The 16,749-nt window shown below is 37.3% G+C and overlaps 1 protein-coding gene across 4 annotated transcripts in view; it reads right to left on the reverse strand.

The window, feature by feature from the left end:
- Positions 1 to 16,749, reverse strand: part of OPHN1 (oligophrenin 1) — a 613,395-nt gene that overhangs the window by 94,702 nt on the left and 501,944 nt on the right. The window lies entirely within an intron of this gene.

A 16,749-nucleotide genomic window follows, 5' to 3' on the forward strand; every position in this document is an offset into this window, starting at 1 on the left:
CATGGACATCACCATATGGTCAACACAAAAATCAGATTGAGTATATTCTTTGCAGCCAAAGATGGAGAAGCTCTATACAGTCAGCAAAAACGAGACCAGGACCTGACTGCAGCTCAGATCATGAACTGCTTATTGCCAAATTCAGACTTAAATTGAAGAAAGTGGGGAAAACTACTAAACCATTCAGGTATGACCTAAATCAAATCCCTTATGATGATATAGCGGAAGTGAGAAATAGATTTAAGGGATTAGATCAGATAGACAGAGTGCCTGATGAACTATGGACAGAGGTTCATGACATTTTACAGGAGACAGAGATCAAGACCATCCCCAAGAAAAAGAAATGCAAAGGAGCAAAATGGCTGTCTGAGGGGGCTTTACAAATAGCTGTGAAAAGAAGAGAAGCGAAAAGCAAAGGAGAAAAGGAAAGATACACCCATTTGAACACAGAGTTCCAAAGAATAGGAAGGAGAGATAAGAAAGCCTTCCTCAATGATCAATACAAAGAAATAGAGGAAAACAATAGAATAGGAAAGACGAGATCTCTTCAAAAAAATTAGAGATACCAAGGGAACATTTCATGCGAAGATGGGCTTGATAAAGGACAGAAATGGTATGGACCTAACAGAAGCAGAAGATATTAAGAAGAGGTGGCAAGAATACACAGAAGAACTGTACAAAAAAAGATCTTCATGACCCAGATAATCACGATGGTGTAACCGCTCACCTAGAGCCAGACATCCTGGAATGTGAACTCAAGTGAGCCTTAGGAAGTATCACTACATACAAAGCTAGTGGAGGTGATGGAATTCCAGTTGAGCTATTCCAAATCCTGAAAGATGATGCTGTGAAAGTGCTGCACTCAATATACCAGCAAATTTGGAAAACTCAGCAGTGGCTACAGGACTGGAAAAGTCAGTTTTTATTCCAATCCCAAAGAAAGGCAATGCCAATGAATGCTCAAACTACCACACAATTGCACTCATCTCACACGCTAGTAAAGTAATGCTCAAAATTCTCCAAGCCAAGCTTCAGCAATAGGTGAACCGTGAACTTCCAGATGTTCAAGCTGGTTTTAGAAAAGGCAGAGGAACCAGAGATCAAATTGCCAACATCCGCTGGATCATCGAAAAAGCAAGAGAGTTCCAGAAAAACATCTATTTCTGCTTTATTGGCTATGCTAAAGCCTTTGACTGTGTGAATCACAATTAACTGTGGAAAAGTCAAGAGATGGGAATACCAGAGCACCTGACCTGCCTCTTGAGAAACCTTCTAAGTCAGGAAGCAACACTTAGAACTGGATATGGAACAAGAGACTGGTTCCAAATAGGAAAAGGAGTATGTCAAGCCTGTATATTGTCACCCTGCTTATTTAATTCATACACAGAGTACATCATGAGAAACGCTGGGCTGGAGGAAGCACAAGCTGGAATCAAGATTGCCGGGAGAAATATCAATAACCTCAGATATGCAGATGACACCACTCTTATGGCAGAAAGTGAAGAAGAACTAAAGAGCCTCTTGATGAAAATGAAAGAGGAGAGTCAAAAAGCTGGCTTAAAGCTCAACATTCAGAAAACTAAGATCATGGCATCTGGTCCCATCACTTCATGGCAAATAGTTGGGGAAACAGTAGAAACAGTGGCTGACTTTAAATCACTGCAGATGGTGATTGCAGCAATGAAATTAAAAGTCGCTTACTCCTTGGAAGGAAAGTTATGACCAATCTCAATAGCATATTAAAAAGCAGAGACATTACTTTGTCAACAAAGGTCCATCTAGTCAAAGCTATTGTTTTTCCAGTAGTCATGTATTGATGTGAGAGTTGGACTATAAAAAAAAGCTGAGCACAGAAGAATTGATGCTTTTGAACTGTCGTGATGGAGAAGACTCTTGAGAGTCCCTTGGACTGTAAGGAGATCCAACCAGTCCCTTCTAAAGGAAATCAGTCCTGGGTCTTCACTGGAAGGACTGATGTTGAAACTGAAACTCCAATATTTTGGCCACCTGATGCAAAGAGCTGACTCATTTGAAAAGACCATGATGCTGGGAAAGATTGAAGGCGGGAGGAGTGGGGACAACAGAGGACGAGATGATTAGATGGCATCACCAACTCATTGGACATGAGTTTGGGTAAACTCCGGGAGTTGGTAATGGACAGGGAGGCCTGGCGTGCTGCAGTTCATGGGGTCGCAAAGAGTCGGACACGACTGAGTGACTGAACTGAACTATGAGGCTATTTATAGACTGTTCTCTTACATTGATGTATGTGTCTATCCATCTGCCAATTTCAGACTATTTGACTTCTGAAGCAATATAATAAACATTAATAATATCTCCCCATTTTTTTATTTTAAAAATTGTGTTAGCTCTTCTACTTCCTCTGTGTACATGGATGTATGTGTGTGTATACATATATATCCATACTATATTGTGTGTGTGTGTATATACATATATATATGCATGTATGTATATATACACATGTTAGTATAACCTTGTCTCTATCTGCAAAAAATCTTGCTGGGGTTTTCATATTAATTACCTTAAATATATTTGGAAAGAAATGACAGTCTTCACTACATTGAGTTTTCTACTCCTTATGTCTTTTAGTTTACATTTTCTTAAACTTTTTTTATCAACATTCTATAATTTTCAGCATATAAATCCTATAAATGTTTTATTAGACATATACTTAAGCATTTCAATTGTTTTGAGAGATTATAAATGGCACTGCTTTTTAATTTCATTTTTCACATGTTCATTGCTAGTATAAAAATTCAATTGATTTTTGCACATTGGCCTTGTATCCTGTAACCTTGATAAACTCCCTTATTATTTCTGGAAGTTTTTTTTTTTAATATCCTCCTTAGAATTTTCTATGCAGACAATCACGTCATTGGCAGGTAGAAAGTTGTATTTCCTCCTATCCAAACTATGTTTTATTTCCTTTCCTTTTTTTCTTTTTTACTTTCTAAAGTTACTTCATTTTTTAAATCGAATTATAGTTGATTTATGTTGTGCTAATTTCAGGTATACCACAAAGTGATTCAATTTCATATATATATATATGTGTGCGTGTGTGTATGTATATATATATATATATATACATATATATATATACACTCAAAATATTGAGTATAGTTCTCTGTGCTATAATGTGCATATGTTAATCTCAAATTACTAATTTATCTCTCTCCCACCCTTTCCCTTAAATTCCTTTACTATAACGAATAGCAGTGACAAGAGCAAGCATTCTCATGTTATTCTCAATCTTAAATGAAAAGTATTCAACAGATCACCATTAAGTATGATGTTAGCTACAGGGTTTTCTTTAAGATGTTCTTTACCAAGCTGAGGTGATTATTCCCTATTCCTAATTTGTTGAGGTTTTTTTTTGTGTGTGTGTGTCTACAAATGTGTGGTAATTTTTTCAAGTACATATTTTGCATAAATTTATGTAACTAACATGTTTTTGTGATTTTGCTTCTTCAGTCTGTTAATATGTAAAATGATTTATTTTAAAATCAACTGAACCACCTTGCATTCCTGGAATAAGCTCCATTTTATCATGGTGTACAGTTTTGGTTTTTTAGTTTTTATGAATTCTATCTTCAAACTGTTAACGATATTTGCACTTATATTGATGAGGGATATTATTAGTCTATAATTTTCTATAACTTTCTTTTCTCTGTATCATTTTTATTTCTGGTTTTGGTGTCAGACAAATACTGCCTTTATACAATGAGTTGGGAAGTGTTTTCTCCTATTCTGTTTTCCAGGAGATATTTTGTATAAAGGCAATGGCACCCCACTCCAGTACTCTTGCCTGGAAAATCCCATGGGCAGAGGAGCCTGGTGGGCTGCAGTCCATGGGGTCGCTAAGAGTCTGACACGACTGAGCAACTTCACTTCCACTTTTCACTTTCATGCATTGGAGAAGGAAATGGCAACCCACTCCAGTGTTCTTGCCTGGAGAATCCCAGGGATGGGGGAGCCTGGTGGGCTGCCGTCTCTGGGGTCGCACAGAGTCGGACACGACTGAAGCGACTTAGTAGTAGTAGTAGTAGTATGCTAATTTTTCTTTAAATTCTTGGTATAATTCTCCAGTAAAACAATCCAGGCCTAATGATTTCTTTTTCAGAGATTATTTAAATATGAGCTCAATATGCTTAGTAGTTTTAGGGCTATTCAAATGATTTATTTCATATTGAGTGAGTTGTAGTACTTCTTACTTTTTAAGGAACTCATCCATATCATCTAAGTTACCAAAGTTATGTGTATAGAACTGTTCATTATTCCTTTATTTATCATTATTCCTTTATTATCCTTTCCAGATTCACACGATCAGTATGATATCTTCCACTTTGTTCCTGACATTGGTAGTTTGTGTTCACTTACTTCCTTTGCTTCTTCCGTTCTGCTTCTTTAGACTTCTAAAACATTATTAATTTTATTGATTTTTAAATATTGTTTCTCTTATAACCAACTCACTCATTGATTTTTCTGTATTGTTTCTCTGTTTTCAATTCCAGGGATTTTAAAAACTTGTATCTTCTTTAATTATATTTATTTCCTTCTTTCTACTATGTTGCTCTTATTTTTCTAAGTTTCTGAAGTGACATTTTGGTTTATTGATTTAGACTTTTCCTCTTTTCTAAGGTAAGCATTCAATCCTATGAGTATGCCTCTCAACAAATGATTTAGTTGTTTTCCATACATTGAGATATATTTATACAGTCATTCAGTTCAGTGTTATTCTTATTTCTCTTGAAACTTCCTTATTTACTCATGCATTATTGAAGAGTGTGTTTAATATTTAAGTGTTTGGAGAATCTTCACATTTTGTTTCTTTTTTCCTAGCTTTATGAATTATAATTGACATATAACATTGTGGAAGCTTAAGGTGTACAGTCTGCTGATCTGATACACTGTATGCTACAAATGATTACCCCCATAGCATTACCATTTTTTTTTTTTTGTGGTTAGAACATATAAGATCTATTGTCTTGGCAACTTTCCAGTATATAATAAATATTACTGACCACAATCACCATGCTGTACATTAGATGCCCAGAACTTATTACTCTTGTAACTGGAAGCTTGTACTCCTTGACAGTATTTCCCCATTTCCCTTACCTACCAGTTCCTGGTAATCACCACTCTATTTCTTTGAGTTTGGTTTTTTTAGATTCCACAAATAATTGATATCAAATGGCGTTTGTTGTTCTCTGTCTTATTAATTTCACTTAGCATAATGTCCTGAAGGGTCACCCAGTTATTGCAAAGCAGCAGAATTTCTTTCTTTTTCATGTCTATATATGTTATATTTAATCTCACAACATCTCTTTTCACTCATACTATTTATAATCTCATAACCTCACAACTTCTTCATTCATCTGTGATGGACACTTCGATTGTTTTTGTATCTTGCTATTGTGAATTATGCTGTGAACACGTGGGTGTGGATATCACTTAAAAATCAGTTTCTATTTCCTTTGGATATAAACCCAGGAGTGAGATTGGTGGATCATATGGTAGTTTTATTTTTAATTTTTGAGGAATCACCATACTATTTTCCATAGTGGCTGTACCAATTTTACACTCCCACTAACAGTGCACAAGTGTTCCCCTTTTCTCTACATCCTTGGTAACACTTGTTCAGTCAGTCAGTTCAGTTGCTCAGTTGTGTCCAACTCTGCAACCCCATGGTCTGCAGCACCCCAGGCTTCCCTGTCCATCACCAACTCCCGGAGCTTGCTCAAACTCATGTCCATTGAGTCAGTGATGCCATCCAACCATGTCATCTTCTCTTGTCCCTTCTCTTCCTGCCTTCAATCTTGCCCAGCATCAGGGCTAACACCTGTTATCTCTTGCCTTTTTGATAATAGTCATTCTAACTGGTGTGAAGTGATATCTCACTGTGGTTTTTGATTTGCATTTCACCAATTACTGATGCTGAATATCTTTTCATATACCTGTTGTTCACTTGTATGTATTCTTTGGAAAACTGTCTATTCAGTTCCCTTGCCCACTTTTCAATAGGGCTTTTTTTTTTTTAAATAATGAGTTATATGAGTTCTTTATATATTTTGGTTATCAACCCCTTACCCAATATATGATTTGCAAACAATCTTTTCCATTCTTTATGTTGCCTTTTCATTTCATTGTCTGTTTATTTTTATTTTTTCTTTTGCTGTGCAGAAGTTTTTAGTTTGATGTAGTTCCATTTATTTGTTTCTTCTTTTGTTACTTATGCTTTACAGGAAATAAATACAAGATCAATGTCAAAGAACATTTTCCTTATGTTTTCTTCTCAGATATCTACAGTTTCAAGATCTTATGCTTAAGTATTTAATCCATTTTGAGTAAAGCTTAGGATGGGGTTCCAATTTCACTCTTATGCATGTGGTAATCTAGCTTTCCCAATACTATTTATGGAAAAAACTATCCTATCCCCAATGAGTATTCTTTCAGATACTAGTTAACTGTATGTACAGAAGGGTATCTCTGGGCACTCGATTCAGTTCCATTTGTCTATGTGTCTAGTTCTACGCCAATGCCATAGTGTATTGTTTACTATAGCTTGTTTAAATAGTATAGTTTGAAATCAATTAGCATGGTGCCTCCAGCTTTGCTCTTCTTTCTCAGGATTGATAATGGATCCAGCAATTCCACTCCTGGATATATATCCAACAAAAACAAAGAACACTAATTTGAAAAGATATACATACCCCAACATTCATAGTAGCATTATTGACAATAGCCAAGATATAGAAACAACCTAAGTGTCCATCAAGAGATGAATGGATAAATGTGATATATGTATATATATATATGTATACATATGTGTATATATATGTGTATACATATACATATATACATATGTGTGTATATATACATATACACATACACAATGGAATATTAATCAGCCATAAAAAGAATAAAATTTTGCCATTTGCAGCAACACAAACGGACTTGGAGGGTATTATGTTTGGAGCGAAATAAGTCAGACAAAGAAAGACAAATATTGTATGATGTCACTTTATGTGAAATCTAAAAAATAAACAAACTAGTGAATATAACAAAAAAAAGAAGCAAACTCACAGATACAGAGAACAAATTAGTGGTAACCAGTGGGAGAAAGAAGCAAGGAGGGTAAGGGGATTAAGATGTACAAACTATTATGTATAAAATAAATTACAAGCATATATTGTTCTGTACAGGGAATTAGCCAATATTTTATCATAACAATAAATGGAGCATAACTATTAAAAATTGCGAACCACTATATAATACATCTGTAAGTTATACAGTATTGTACATCAACTATACTTCAATGAAAATGAAACATAAAAAATAAGTAAAAAAAAAAAAAAGGGAAGTTGAAACGGCCTTATTGCTGATATGGAGAAAGTTTTAGTGGCTTAGATAGAAGATCAAACCAGCCACAACATTCCCTTCAGCCAAAGCCTAGTCCAAAGCAAGATACTAACTCTTCAATTCTGTGTATGTAAGAGAGGTGAGAAAATTATAGAAGTCTGAAGCTACCAGAGGTTGGTTTGTGAGGTTTAAGGAAAGAAACTGTCTCCATAACATAAAAGGGTACAGTGAAAAAGAAAGTACTGATGTAGAAGCTGCAGCAACTTATTCAGAAGATCTAGCCGAGATAATGAAGGTGGTTATGCTAAACAACAGATTTTCAATATAACCAAGACAGTTTTTTATTGGAAGAAAATGCCATCTAGAATTTTCACAGCTAGAGAGGAAAAGTCAGTGCCTGGCTTTGAAGCTTCAATATACAAGCTGATTCTCTTGTTATGGGTGAATGCAGATGGTGACTTTAAGTTGAAGTCAGTGTTCATTTACCATTCTCAAAATCCAGGCTCTTAAGAATTATGCTAAATCTATTCTGCTTGGGCTCTTCAAATGGAACAACATATCCTGGATGACAGAACATCTGTTTACAACATAGTTTACTGAATATTTTAAGCCTACTGTTAAAACCTCCTGCTCAGAAAAAAAGGTTTCTCTCAAAATGTTACTGCTCATTGACAGTGCGCCTAGTCACCCTAGAGCTCTGATGGAGAATGTACAATGACATTAATGTTTTCATGCCTGCTAACACAACATTCATTGTGCTGCCCATGGATTAAAGAGTAATTTCAACTTTTAAGTCTCATGATTTAAGAAAAACACTTTACGAGGTTATAACTGACATAGACAGTGATTGCTCTGATGGATCCATGCAAAGTAAATGAAAACGTTCTGAAAAGAATTCACCATTCTAGATGCCAATAAGAACATTTGTGATTCATGAGAAGAGGTCAAAATATCAATATTAACAGGAGTTTGAAAGAAGTTGATTCCAACCCTCATGGATAACTCTGAGGGGTTCAACACTTCAGTGGAGGAGGAACTGCAGATGTGATAGAAATAGCAAGGTAACTAAAATCAGAAGTGGAGCCAGAAGATGTGACTGGATTGCTACAATATCATGATAAAACTGTAATGAATGGTGAATTACTTCTTATGGATGAGCAAAGAAAGTAATTTCTGAAGAGGGAATCTACTCTTGGTGAAGATTCTATGAAGATTGTTGAAATGACAAAAAGGATTTAGAACATTAAAAATAAGCTTAGAAAAAAAAATAAGCTTAGTTGATGAAGCAGTGGCTGGTTTTGAGAAGATTGATTCCAGCTTTGAAAGAAGTTCTACTGTGGTTAAAGTGCTATCAAACAGCATTTCATGCTGCAGAGAAATCATTCATTAAAGGAACAGTCAATTGATGTGACAAACTCCATTGTTGTCTTATGTTAAGAAATTGCCACAGCCACTCCAACCTTCAGCGACCAACCGATGGAAGATTTGCCATCAAGGCTGAGGCAAGATCCTCCACCAGCAAAATGATTACAACTTCCTGAAGGCTCAGATGATGGTTAGCATTTTTAAGCAATAAATAATTTGTAAATTAAAGTGTGCATGTTTTTTAGACATAATGTTATCATACACATAATGGACTGCACTATACTATAAACATAACATATGCATTGGGAAAGAAAAAGTTTGTGTGACTCACTCTATTACAATATTCACTTCATTACAGTGGTTTGGAACTGAACCCACAATACATGCAAGCTATGCATATGTATGTCTGTTAGTCCCATTTGACCTAAAGTATGGTTCAAGTTCAACATTTCCTTGTTTATTTTCTGCATGGATGATATATCCATTGTTGAAAGGGAGGTATTAAGGTTCTTTACTGTTGTATTTTTGTCTATGCCTCACTTCAGATTTCTTAGTGTTTGCTTAAAATATTTAGGTGCTCCAATTTTTAAAAAAGATATTTAGGCACTCCAATCTTGGGTACAAATTTATTCATAATTGTTATATATTCTTGATGAATTGATCTTATTATTATATAACGACCATCTTTGTCTTTTGTTACCATTTTTGGTTAAAGTCTGTTTTGTCTGATATTAATATAAGTCATCCATGCTTTCTTTTGGTTCCTATTGGCATGGAATGTCTTTTATCCTCTTTTCACTTTGAGCCTATGTGTGTCCTTAAAGTTGAAGTAAATCTTTTCGAGTCAGCATATGGTTGGATGTTTTTTTTGTTTTTTGTTTTTTTAATCCATTCAGCCACTCTATGTCTTTTGATTGAAGAATTCTATCTACTACTCATTCAGAGTAATTATTAACAGGTAAGCACTTAACCAGTCATGTGCTACTCTTTGCAACCCCATGGACTGCAGCCCACCAGGTTCCTCTGTCCATGGGATTCTCCAGGCAAGAATACTGGAGTGGGTTGCCAAGCCTTCCTCCAGGGAATCTTTCTGACCCAGGGATCAAACCCATGTTTTCTGTGTCTCCAGTACTGAAGGCAGATTCTTTATTGCTGAGCCACCTGGGAAGCCCTAAGGACTTAACTAATAACATCTTATAGTTTTCTGGCTGTTTTCTACTTCTATTTTTCTTTCTTCCTTTCTTTGCTGCCTTCCTTTGTAAACTGATGATTTTCCATTGTGGTGTGTGTTGATTCCCTTCTCTTTATCTTTTGTGAATCTACTGAAAGTCTTTGTTTTGTGGTTACTATGAATTTTACATAAAACATCTTATATACAAAAGTCTATTTTACGCTAGCAATTTAAGTTCACTCCATGCAAAATGGGTTTCCCTGGTGGCTCAGATGGTAAAGAATCTGACTGCAATGTGGGAGAACCAGGTGAACCAATAAAACCAATAAGAACCAGGAGAACCAATGGTGAACCACTGATGTAACAAGGAAATACTGTAGTCCTCCTTTTGTAAACACTTCAGATAGAAAATGCTCCTAGATATTATGAAAGAAAAATCAAAATTAAGTTAGCATTACTCAGAGAGCTCTCTAAAAATGGAGCTGGGAGGCCATAAAGTAAGTGTGGCTTATGTATTAATACATCTCAGCCTGGATAGAATCTGACTTTTTGACTACTTGTTTTCTTAATGAAGTCGTTCAGAACATCTGCCAGAAACTCAAGCTACTTCTTAGACCTTTACTCTAAAATAACTTATGACAGCCTATCTACTTTTCAGACGCCTACCCTAAAATAACCTGTGATGCCTTAACAGCAAATATTTCCTGATTTGTATTAGAGTCAGTTACAATTCTCGCTAGAAAACAATGAACATCTTTGTAGCTAATTTTGTCTTTATAAGTTCCTAACTTTCTCTTCCCCAGAATACTCTTTCATTTTTACCCAAAGCTGTGTCTCCTAAGACCCCAAATAAACTATTTTTTCCAGCCAAAAAAAAAATCTTTATCTTCAGTTTTAGACAGTTTTATTATTATGTATCTTGGAGGATATTGCTGTGGATTGAAATTTTGAGGTTATCTATTAGCTTCATGATCGTGCATATAGAAATCTTTCCCCAGGTGTAGGAAGTTCTCAGCCATTATTAATTTAAATAAACTTTAAATCCATTTCTCCTTCTGAGACTCCAATCATTAGTACATTATTTTAGTTGATATTCATTCATAAGTCCTGTAGGCTTTCTTCATTATTTTTCACATTTTTTTCTTTTTGTTCTCTGATTATATAATTTCAATTAGTCTGTCTTCTAGCTCATTAATTCTCTCTTCTACATATTCAAGTCTGCTGTTGATTGAATTCTGATTGAATTCAATCAGGTCCTGATTGAATTTGTTAGTCATTATATTCTTCAGCCTCAAAATGTTTCTTTTTTGTTTTCCCTCTCTTTATTAAACTTCTCATTTTGTTTTCCTGATTTGATAAAACATTTGTCTGTTTTCTCTTATAACTCTCTGGTCACTGTAGAACAATTATTTGGACTTCTTTGTCAGGCAATTCCTGGTCTCCATTTCTTTGGGGCCAACTGTTAGAGGTTTACCATATTCTTTTGGTGGAGACATGTTTCTCAAATTCTTCATAATCCCATGTAGCCTTTCATAGGTGTCTGCTCATTTGAAGAAGCAGTCATATCTTCCAGACTTTATGGACTGACTTTGGCAAAGGAAGCCTTTCACCTGTGAGTGGAGGCATGCAGGGTTGTGTTATGACCCCCAGTCTTGTAGTATAGTGTGCTAAGTTTAGGAGCACATCAGGCACTGTGGGGGCATGATGTCTCTTTGACTCAAGCTACTGGGGTCCACAGTATCATCAACTCCATGGTGCTTGGTGGGTACTGTGGGGGGTCAACAGTAGCTGCAAGGATTATTGGCATCCTAAGTGGAACCTCCAGGCCCAATAGCTAGGGACCAGAGCAGTCAGCAGTGATGGGTGGAGTTGCTGGTGTACACACACTCAGCTAAAGGGACCAGTTGCAGGTGCTTGTTTATAGGCAAGGGCTAATTGCAGACAGACATGTATAGTGGTGAGAACAAGGGCAAATTGCAAAGGTCAGGGCCAACTATGAGCTCACTGATAGCTGTAGAGGCCCTAGATGTCAGAATGATCTCCTATGGCTGCACACTCTCCCCCCAAGTATGCACACTTCAGTGGAGGCTTGTGACAGAGTTCAGGTTAGAGATATGCAGGCCCACAGATGGAAGGGTGGGTGCTATTGTGTTGGCCAGTGACAGAAGGCGTACATAGCCTGATCTGAGCCCATAAGTAGTGGTAGAGTCCCTGGATATTGGTGTACATTCCTGCAGCTGTATACACCCCGCTTCCCCCACCCCCCCACCCCGCCCCGCCCCGGGCATGCATGCTGCAGTAGCAGCTGGTGATTTGAGTTGGGTTTCCGGTATGCAGGTACATAGCCAGAAGGGCAAGTTACAGCTGGGCACAGTGATGCTGGCCAGTGACAGAAGGCAGAGTTTGGTTCAGGTCCACAAGCAGTTGTCATCCATGGCTGCATGCCTTTCCCCCAGGATGTGTGCATTATGGTGGAGGCCAAAGACGAGGATCAGGCCAGTGGAATGCAGGGGCACAAATGGGTAGGATAGCTCCAAATGTGCGCACAGTGGCAGTGGGGACCCTAGGGTCTGTAGGCTGGTGTACCAAACCAGCCCTATTCAGACAGCTGCAGGCCCATACTGGCTGTAGGCATGGCTCCTGGGCTCCAGTGGGGTGAGGAGGGTCTCAGGTAGCTTGTGTTTCACACTTGTGCAGCTGCAGACACTTTGGATGGCTGCCAGTGTGGTTCCTGGACTCATCAGGGGTGAGTGGGTGGAGAGAGTGGAGACTGACTCAGTTGGCTGGCATTAGGGAACATGAATACCTGTGAGGAGAAAGCTGGTGAGATCTATAAGGGGTCCACAGCAGCTGTGCTGACCACTGGCTTCATCAATGATGAAATCTTCTGAGTTTTGTCTGAAGAGCAGGTCTCTGTGGAGTTTGATCAGTCCCACTGCATGTCTGCTAATAACAGCCTCTGCTTTTCTTCTTTGTTCCCAGTCAGCTGTATACATTTCTGCTTTGCTGGTCTGAATGGTACGAAACCAAAGTAGGACCTTTACACAGTGCCATGAAAAGCTGGAGAAGCTGGTCACTCACCTCCCTCTTTCCTTCCTGGCAAAAGGAACTCCTTCTAGCTGGGAAGTTCTTTCTTGGCACAAACAATGCTGACTTGAAGGATGGGGATGATGCAATCAAAATGCAATTTCTTCCTTCTCTTTTTTGTGAAATTATTCTTTTTTTGTTGTTCTAATGTGTTTCTAAAACTTGTTAAGTAGACTATAGAAGCCTCCTAGAGGTCTTTGATCATGGATAGCTATATAATCATTGATCAATATGAGGGGACAAGGAAGTTAGATTTTCTACCATCACCATTTTTTCTGCCAAGCTTCAAATTGCCTTTCTGTTATTGATTTCTAGTTTGATTCCATTGCAGCCAGAGAAATCATGCATGATTTCAATTTTAAAAAATTGAAGCTTGTTTTATAGACTAGGATATTGTCTATCTTGTTATATGTTCCATGGTCACTTGAAAATAATGTATATTCTGCTATTGTTGGGTATAGTGTCCATAAATATTGATCAGATCCTGTTGTTTGATGGTGCTCTTGACTTCTAAATCATTTCTGATTTTTTGTATAATTGCATTTTCAGTTGTTGGGAGAGGAGGTTGTTAAAGTTTAATTATGGATTTTTTTCTTTCTTCTTTCAGTTCTAAAAGTTTTTGCTTCATGTAATTTGAAGCTTCTTTGATTATTTCGTGCATAACTATTTAGGATTGCTATGTTTTCTTGAACATTTCTTAGAATTCCAATTTCATTTATCTATAGGGTTTCTGAGTGCATCTCTTTATATAGGCTGTTAGTGGTTACTTTAGGTATTATACTTACATAGATAACTTACAGGCTACTAAGTGTCAACATTTCATGTGTTTGGTGAAATGTACAAATCTCTTTTCACTTGATGTTCTTTATGTTCCATCTATTATAATACAACTGTCAAGTATTTTCTTCACATACACTGAGACTCATATCAGATCACATTATAATTTTTGCTTTATCTCAATAAAGTTGGAAAAATTTATTTTATGCTTTAAGCATCAAACATAATTGAGAAAACTCAAGGGGAGAAGAAAAATCTATTAAATGTATCCACAATTTTCCTCTTTCTGTTGTTTTTTATTCTGTCCTGCTATTCCAAAATCCCTTCCTTTATTGTGCCCTTTCTGTTTAGAGAACTTTCTTTAGTCATTCTTTCAGGATGCATGTGTGTGTCCTCAGTAACTTCAGTCATGTCTGATTCTTTGTGACCCTATGGACTGTAGCCCACCAGGCTCCTCTGTCCATGTGATTCTCTAGGCAAAAATACTGTACTGGGTTGCCATGTCCTCCTCTGACCCAGGGATCACACCCATGTCTCTTATGTCTCCTGCACTGGCAGGTGGGTGTTTTTTTTTTTTTTTTCTTACCACTGAACCACCTTGGAAGTCCATCCCCAGACTGCTACAAACCTTTATTTTCCAGAGTCCTAGAAAACATGAAGTTGACAATTTTGACAGTTTTCTCATTGATTTTTTTTGGGGGTCAAGTCAGCATTGTTTGTGCCAAGAAAGAACTTCCCAGCTAGAAGGAGTTCCTTTTGCCAGGAAGGAAAGAGGGAGGTGAGTGACCAGCTTCTCCAGCTTTTCATGGCACTGTGTAAAGGTCCTACTTTGGTTTCATACCATTCAGACCAGCAAAGCAGAAATGTATACAGCTGACTGGGAACAAAGAAGAAAAGCAGAGAGTTTTTGGATATACCTAATCTTTAACTTTTCTCAATATCAGAGAAATAGTTTTTACACTTTAAAACTTTAATTATTCATGTATTTGCATCTGTATTGTTTATGCCCCCTCTCTCTTATCTTAATGGCAGTTACCCTGAAGCTATCTGAAACAACCTGATCTTTGGTGCTGGTATGGCTACCACTGTCTAACTGAAAATTTTCAAAAGCGCTGGCATGAGAAAGTTTGAGGGCCACTTGGTTATCTCCTGTTGAAGCTGCTTCCACAAAGTTACCACTTAAATCACCTTAAGTGTGTCTCTTTCACAAGACTTTGCTAAAAGTGGCAAGGAGCAGCTAACACATATCAACATGATATTTTTCAACCAGTACCACTACAGCTAGCGGCTCTGTTAGAAAGTGATCCGATTTATAAGGAATCAGTTGTAATATAATTAACAAGTGTTTTGCCATGATATGACTAGGGTTATCAGCTTCTTTGCCACTAGTACCACCTGGGAACCTCGCTTTTAGAACACGTCTGCTGTAACAAATTTTCATAATTGTCTGTTGTTTGGATAGCATAATTTCTGTTATTCAAAAAGTTCACTGTTTCTGTTTCCTATCTTTTCTATTGTATTGTTTAGTCCATCCACTGAATCTGAAAATTTCACTCAATGCATTTTCCCATTCTATATTTTCAATTGGTTCTTATTTATATCTTCTGTTCCTTTGCTGAGTCTTTGTATTTCTCTTCAAAATTTTCCACTGTTGTTCAGTCACTAAGTTGTGTCCAACTCTTTGTGACCCATGGAATGCAGCATGCCAGGGTTCCTTTTCCTTCACTATCTCCCTAAGTTTGCTCCAAATCATGTCCATTGAGTTAGTGGTTTCCCAGCATCAGGGTATTTTCCAATGAGTCTGCTCTTTTGCTTCAGATGGTCAAAGTATTGGAGCTTCAGCATCAGTCCTTCCAGTGAATGAATATTCAGAGTTGATTTCCTTAGGTGTGATGGGTTTGGTCTCCTTGCAGTCCAAGCAACCCTCAAGAGTCTTCTCCTGCACCACAATTTGAAAGTATCAATTCTTTGGTGTCCAGTCTTCTTATGGTCCAACTCTAACATCTGTACATGACTACTGGAAAAACCACAGCTTTGATTATACAGAGCTTTGTCAGCAAAGTGATGTCTCTGCATTTTAATATGCTGTCTAGGTCATACTAAGAGAGCTAATTCTTATGTGGGTTGATCAGAGTCCTCAAGGAGGGAGGGGTCCAGGGATCTCAAGGAGGAGAAAGGACACTTAGTCCATTAGACATTTTTTCTTAAATTCTACGCTGCTATGACAACAATCTTTTAAGACTAACTTTCTTTAAGCCTAGAGCCAATGATTACACAACAGAACAACTGATCTTGCTCAAGGGTATGTTTTTCCTCAAGATCTGTGCTAATGATTATATAACAATGTATCTTGCTTGAGGACATGTTTCTCCTAACAAGAACATTCTGACTAATCTTGTTATTTTATATCTCCAGAAAGAATGAAGGGATGGAGCCAAAGCAAAAAGAATACCCAGCTGTGGATGTGACTGGCGACAGAAGCAAGGTCCGATGCTGTAAAGAGCAATATTGCATAGGAACCTGGAATGTCAGGTCCATGAATCAAGGCAAACTGGAAGTGGTCAAACAAGAGATGGCAAGAGTGAATATCGACATTCTAGGAATCAGCGAACTCAAATGGACTGGAATGGGTGAATGTAACTCAGATGACCATTATATCTACTTCTGCAGGCAGGAATCCCTCAGAAGAAATGGAGTAGCCATCATGGTCAACAAGAGTCTGAAATGCAGTACTTGGATGCAATCTCAAAAATGACAGAATGATCTCTGTTTGTTTCCAAGGCAAACCATTCAATATCCCAGTAATCCAAGTCTATGTCCCAACCAGTAATGCTGAAGAAGCTGAACTGTTCTATGAAGACCTACAAGACCTTTTGGAACTAACACCCCAAAAAGATGTCCTTTTCATTATAGGGGACTGGAATGCCAAAGTAGGAAGTCAAGAAACACCTGGAGTAACAGGCAAATTT

Source organism: Bubalus bubalis, chromosome X (assembly GCF_019923935.1).
Source record: "Bubalus bubalis isolate 160015118507 breed Murrah chromosome X, NDDB_SH_1, whole genome shotgun sequence".
In the NCBI taxonomy this organism is placed as follows: Eukaryota; Metazoa; Chordata; class Mammalia; order Artiodactyla; family Bovidae; genus Bubalus; species Bubalus bubalis.